Source organism: Mus caroli, chromosome X, assembly GCF_900094665.2.
Source record: "Mus caroli chromosome X, CAROLI_EIJ_v1.1, whole genome shotgun sequence".
Taxonomy (NCBI): domain Eukaryota; kingdom Metazoa; phylum Chordata; class Mammalia; order Rodentia; family Muridae; genus Mus; species Mus caroli.
In genome coordinates, this window is record NC_034589.1 from 14,625,939 (window position 1) to 14,632,269 (window position 6,331).

A 6,331-nucleotide genomic window follows, 5' to 3' on the forward strand; every position below is an offset into this window, starting at 1 on the left:
AATCTTGATATTTCTGGAGATACCCAAGCCCATGTACAAAGGCCAGTATCTCACAGACAGTGTCTGATTCCAGGAAAAGAGGGCTATATAGAAGCAAGGGGTCAAAACCAATCATGAATCCAGGGACCTTACCATATTACAGTCCGTAGTCCAACTAACCCAACAATGGTCAACTATGAATTGACAGTTCAAGAATCTAGGGCTGGAGTTATGGCTCAGTTCTTAAGAGCAGTGGCTGCTCTTCTGAAGGTCCTGACTTCAAATCCCAGCAACCACAGGGTGGCTCACAACCATCCTTAATGAAATCTGATGCCCTCTTCTGAGGTGTCTGAAGACAGCTTTGAGCAAGCAGGGCCAGAAGGAGAGCTGGAGAGATGGCTCAGTGGTTAAGAGCACTGACTGCTCTTCCGGATGTACTGAGTTCAAATCTCAGAAACCATGAGGTGGCTCAAACCATCCATAGTGTGATCAGATGCCCTTGTCTGTTGTGTCTGAAGACAGCTACAGTGTACTTACATATAATAATAATAATAATAATAATAATAATAATAATAATAAATCCAGTACTTGCTCAGTCTCACAAGGCTAATTGTTTCAGCTGGTCTTCTATAGAAGTAGATTCCAACAGATGTGCAGGCAAGTAAATACAAACAGAGAACCGTGAATCCTCCTTCTTCCAATGTCCTTATGTAGGTCTTCAGCAGAAAGTGTGGTCCAGATTAAAGGTGTGTACCACCACACCTGGATCTGGAACTTGTTTTGTCCCAGAATGACCTTGAACTCAGCTATCTCCTTGCCTTAGTCTCCTGGGATTAAAGGCCTATACTACCTTGCCTGGGCCTAAGCTTTTCATGGCCACTGTGCCTCAAGATCTCCATGCCAGGATCCAGGTCAGAAACTTGTGTCTTGTAGCCTCAAGATCTGGATCACAGGGGAGCCCTTCAATCCTGGATTGAAGTTCATTCCAGGTAAAGTCAAGTTGACAATCAGGAATCGCCATTACACTTGCTTTGCCTACAGGTACTTGGACTGTCTCTCTTTCTTGACAGTAGATTATGAAGGAGTCAAAAATGTGTTGCCCAGTTATCTGCTCTGAGGCTGCTGACTCCTGGGAAGAAAGCTCCTCCATAAGCTAGCATGGCTGCCACAAGATATTCAAACATGCACTTCCTGTGTAGCTTTCACTATTATAAGCCTCATAGGCTGGCAGCATTGAGACCCTTACCTCTTACCTAGCCTGGGCTAAATGGAGCTCCCTTCCTTTCCGATTCAGAGCAACAGTCCCCAAAGTTTTCTTCAGTCCTTTACCCCAACACTTTTCTGAAAGAAAACTCACTGAATTGTTGATGGGAACAGAAAAAACAGGCCTCTTGCTGACAGTACTGAAACAACAATGCCAGGGTACCATTATTCAGGTTCTCTCCCTCTGCACTTCTTTGATAGAAAAAAAAAATCACATCTTTCCAACAGATCCCAAGTTGGCTGACTTCAGTCTTGGCCTATTCTTGGCCTATTCCTAGAGATGGGCCTTGGAGCTTCACTGTGTACATACACTCTGGGAGTTCGCAGGCCACACAGGTTCCTCATTCCTACTCAAACATAAGAATATGGGATGCCCTCCGGACAATACAGGAAAACTAAAGGCAGTGGTCAAAAGAAGCTCTACAAATACATTCTTTGGCAGAAAATAGAACTTGTGCAACATATAATTCGCTCATATCTTTCCAGAAATATTCTAACTAGCCCATATGTTCATGGCCTATAACTGGAATCTGACAGTGCATTCCAGGGTAACTCATAGAGTGTTCAGTCCTCCCATGGGGAAGAAGAGATTGTGTAGTCATTCCACAACCAAGCTTCTAATTCAAGGCCACCTGATACTTCTCCATACATGTACACACCAGGTTCTTTGCAGGAAAATATCACAGCACAAAGAAGAAGAAAGGTCATTGGAACTATAGAGACAACCACCTCATTCACACAGGCCTTAGGACCAGTGACATATTTATCCCTAGCAGAAGGAGATGCCAGATTGTATAGTGGACAGAAAACACACAGATACTTTCCATGTTGAGTGTTCTAGTTCCTTGTCTATGGACCAGACTCAGAATAAAAATGCCACCTGTCACCCAAACTCTTTGGTCTTCTTGTCCAGACAACCCAACTTGTGCATTCCAGGACCCTGTCTGTACATCCAATTGTACCTGTTGGCTATATTGTAAAGCTAGCATGAGTTTTTGTGTTGAGTCACTTTAGCCTCATGGAACATTAGGCTCCTAGAACCCTCATCTGAGGACTATGTCAAAGAACTTTAGCCCATCTTAGAAACTACCAGCCCATCAGATTCATGGCTGTGTCCTTTAAACAGATCTTTGGATATTTTCAGAAAACATGATGATCTCAATGTCTATAAACAAGCCCCCTTTACCTTACTCAGTGACTGACAGTGAAGATATTTGCCAGCACTTTCTTCCTTCAAAGACACAGTCCCTCTTGTACCTAGATCTTTCTTTACCATACGCATGCTGCGTATGGATTTATGTAACTCTATCTAGAAACAAAAAGGTTCTCTGGTGGTATCTATATAGACTTGAGGACATCTAGACATACAACAGAGGACTCAGTTCTGTCTCTTGCCAGGATTCTAGTATCACACCATCATACCAACACCCTTTCCTTGGGCTGTCTCTTTGTCTCATTTTGAAAAACTCAAAAGAAACCTAATACTTTATCTTGTTTTCTCTTATGGATCTGAATACATGGAGAAGGACATTAGAAGAAGGAATGCTGTTTCAAATGCTCAGACAAACACATAATGACTTGTCATTAACATCACAAAACATTGTAAAAATAGAATGAAGACAGGAGTATGGGATGGAGCGAACAAGTGGAAAAGACCAATGCCTCAGAAGAAGGAGATGGAGGAAGGATGGGCTAAGGGAAGAAAAAGGGAAAGGAGGACTGACAGATATGTAAAAATGTTTGTAGAATATCTGGGGATCACCAAATCCATGAAGAAATCTCGAAATTCCAAAACCAGTGATTGATTTTATGAAGTGAGGGCTGGGTATAGATGAGGGTTCAAAAAGTAATCATGAAACCAGAGACCCTGTTGTGCTCATAGCTTCCTGGGCTCTCTACTTCTTGATGGTGGTAGGAGGATATGACAGAGGCAAAAGTCAGTTTACCACAAGTCCTTCAAGTCAGATAACTCCTGGTCAAAGAACTCTTCTGCACCTTGGCAAACATGGCTGACACAGGAACTCTAAGCTTGTATTTCCTTTGGCGCTGTCATTTTTGCCTTGAGACAGGGCATGCCTCAGGGACTGGCAAGAGAGTACACCAACAGGTAACCTAGACCCTGATGTACCACAGTACTGTGAGGCTAGCTAAAAACTCCTTCATTTCAATGTTGGGACCAGAGTGACCCTGTATCCACACTTCCTCATCCCCACACCATCTAAAACAGCACACTTAAGTGTTCTCAGAAACAGGAAAAGAATTCTGCTTGATGGCGGTATTGCTCCATGAACACAAAGGGACCCTTATCCCAGGATCTCTCCTCCTCTGCCCAACTCTGAGGAAAAAAACAGGCCAACAATTTGCCACAAGACTACAATGTGGCTGAGTTCAATCCTGGATTTTTTTGTGCAATGGTATGACTTCACATTTTTCTGAATGGACCCTACTGCAGTTCTTTTTAAGTACACGCATGTGCATGTGCGTGTGCGTGTGTATGTGTGTGTGTGTATGTNTGTATGTATGTGTGTGTGTGTGTGTGTGTGTATGTGTGTATCAAACCCAGTTCCTCAGTCCAACTATTCAGTCTTTCTACCACAGGCCCAGGTTTTGACCCTGAAGATATAAACACCATATGGGAAAACTAAATTGGAAAATCCACCACTAGATGCAAATATTGTTAGAGCCACAGAGATAAAACTTTAGGAAGAAACTGGACTCAGGGTTAACACAGTCCCATCGTCCATACCCCGGGAGGAACATAATTAGCACATATGTACAGCAGCTTCAGTTAGCATCATGACTCTGAGGTCAAGGGTGATCAACATGTATCCAGAACTTTCCTAGTTGTACAGATATCCCATAACTGTGATACACTGAGCTTCAGGTTCAAGGTTAGCTGCCCTCTCCTCCCCCAACTCACTCAGGAGTCTCCTGACAGGGAGAGGAATAGATTTTTATCTGACAGAGGAAGGTTCCAAGTTGCACAGAGGACAAAAAAAAAATACACAGGAAATTTCCATTATGAGGTCTTTGAATCCTTAAGGCACTGTTAGGAGCAGACTAGAGGGGGCAGCTGCCAACCTAAAACTTTGGTCTTCTTGTCTAAACATCTCAACTTAAGGAGTCCATGAACCTGGCTTTGCATTCAAGTGGATATTCTGGGACATTACCACATACTGGGAAAGTTTGGGAATCGAGGCTCCCTTTTCGTTTACTGAAAGTTAGGGCTCTGGAGGATCCTCATCACGGGGCATAAAAATATCCATGGTAGAATTCTAATTCCATCCCAGGGGCTGCCAGCCTGCTAGGCCCTGGCTGAGGCTACAAACCATCTCTTCAGACCCATCTTGTTACCATTATGGTCTCACCATCACTAACCATCCCACCTGTTACCCCCACATATTCATTGTCAATCATGGCTTTCTGGGTATGACCTTTCTGAAACCTCCTATTTGTCCATTGTCCTCTGTGCATGATGGAGTCTAGTTGCAAGCATGGTTACATTGTACATCCTAGACAAGTTTGGGTGGCTGTCTCTCTTATGCCTACTTCCCACCTGATTTGAAGGTGAAGCTTTGTTGTGGCATGGCTAGAAAATGTCCTGCCTACATCTTACCTTTACAGTTAATTTCCAGGTCACTGAGTTGTGCCTGGGACCTGATTTTGTTGTTGAACCTTGGCTTCCAGGTTCAAGACACAGCTCTTCCAGCAAAACTCCTGAAGTACAGCAAAAGAAGGAAGGGAATGGAAAGGAATCCAAAGACAGGAAATACAGAAGGCAAGGGGGAGAAACAAAGCATCCACAACAGGCTGAGCATCTAAGCATGGAAGGAACAGAGGGAATGAAAAAGATTGAGGGAAGAAAGGAAGGAAGGAGGGAGGTGGGAGGTCAAGAGAGAAAGTGGGGTAGACAATATGATGAAGAAAGTAAAGGACTGATACATTTTTGACCTCTAGGTGGCATTTCTGGAGACCCTGAAGCTCATGAACAGAGTCCAGAATCTCATGGGCATTGGCTGATTCCAAGAAGTGCAGTATAGATAGGTGCCTTAAAAACAGGTCCAAGGCAATTGGGGAGATTCCTAACCTTGATAAAATCAAGTTACCAACATATCTGCACCCCCAGTTAATGAATCCAGGGCAGTGTTCCTCATCACTGTGCCAAACATGGCTGCCTCGAGATCACAAAGCCCATATTCCAGAGTAGCTGAATTTATGACTAGGAAACCAAACCCTGGCTAATGTCAGAACCAGCCAGTTGGCTGGAGCTACCTTCACTTGTTCACTGGTTGTTCATGGATTGAGTATTTGAACCAGAAGCCCCATGTATCCCTCAGTCCCAGACCTGCTGAGGAAAGGCATGTGGAATTTTTGTCAGGAACAGCAAAGCAGTTCCACTGGATGGCAATGTAGTATCAGGAATGCCAAGATACCCTTCTTCCAGGTTCACTTACCCGGCTCTTCTCTGAGGGGAAAAAACAATCTGAAAAAGGTCAACTTAATACTACACTCTGAAATATCTTAGATATTTCTTTGCCTCTTTCCCAATTCCTGTGGATTTGTGTCTTTAGTCACCCACTTTGGAAGCCTCTCCTGTTCTCTTCTAACCATTTCCCCTCCCCTCACAGGTGCATATGTTTCATTGCATACCAATACTATTGACTAGACCACACATGGAAGGGTTTAGGTCCATTTCTCTTTTTCAGATTTTTCCCCTGCACCTATTATCAAACTTTCCAGCCCATCCATCCTTGTAGGAGCCAGATTCATAATTTCACCTTTATGCAGGCTAAAAACAATATGAAAATGGATGTTGTTATATTATTTTTAGGGAAAGAAAATAAACTTTCCAAATACAAATGCATTTCCATATCACCAATGCCGATGCTGGGACTTGGGAACCATTAAACATAAATGGGTCCAGGGAAAATACATTGAACATTTGTTTCTTAAAAAGTTTTATAACTAAAATCAGGGACTAGATAAGGCTGTCCACTCTCTCCCTACCTATTCAACATTGTACTTGAAGTCCTAGCCAGAGCAATTAGACAACAAAAGGAGATCAAGGGGATACAAATTGGAAAGGAAG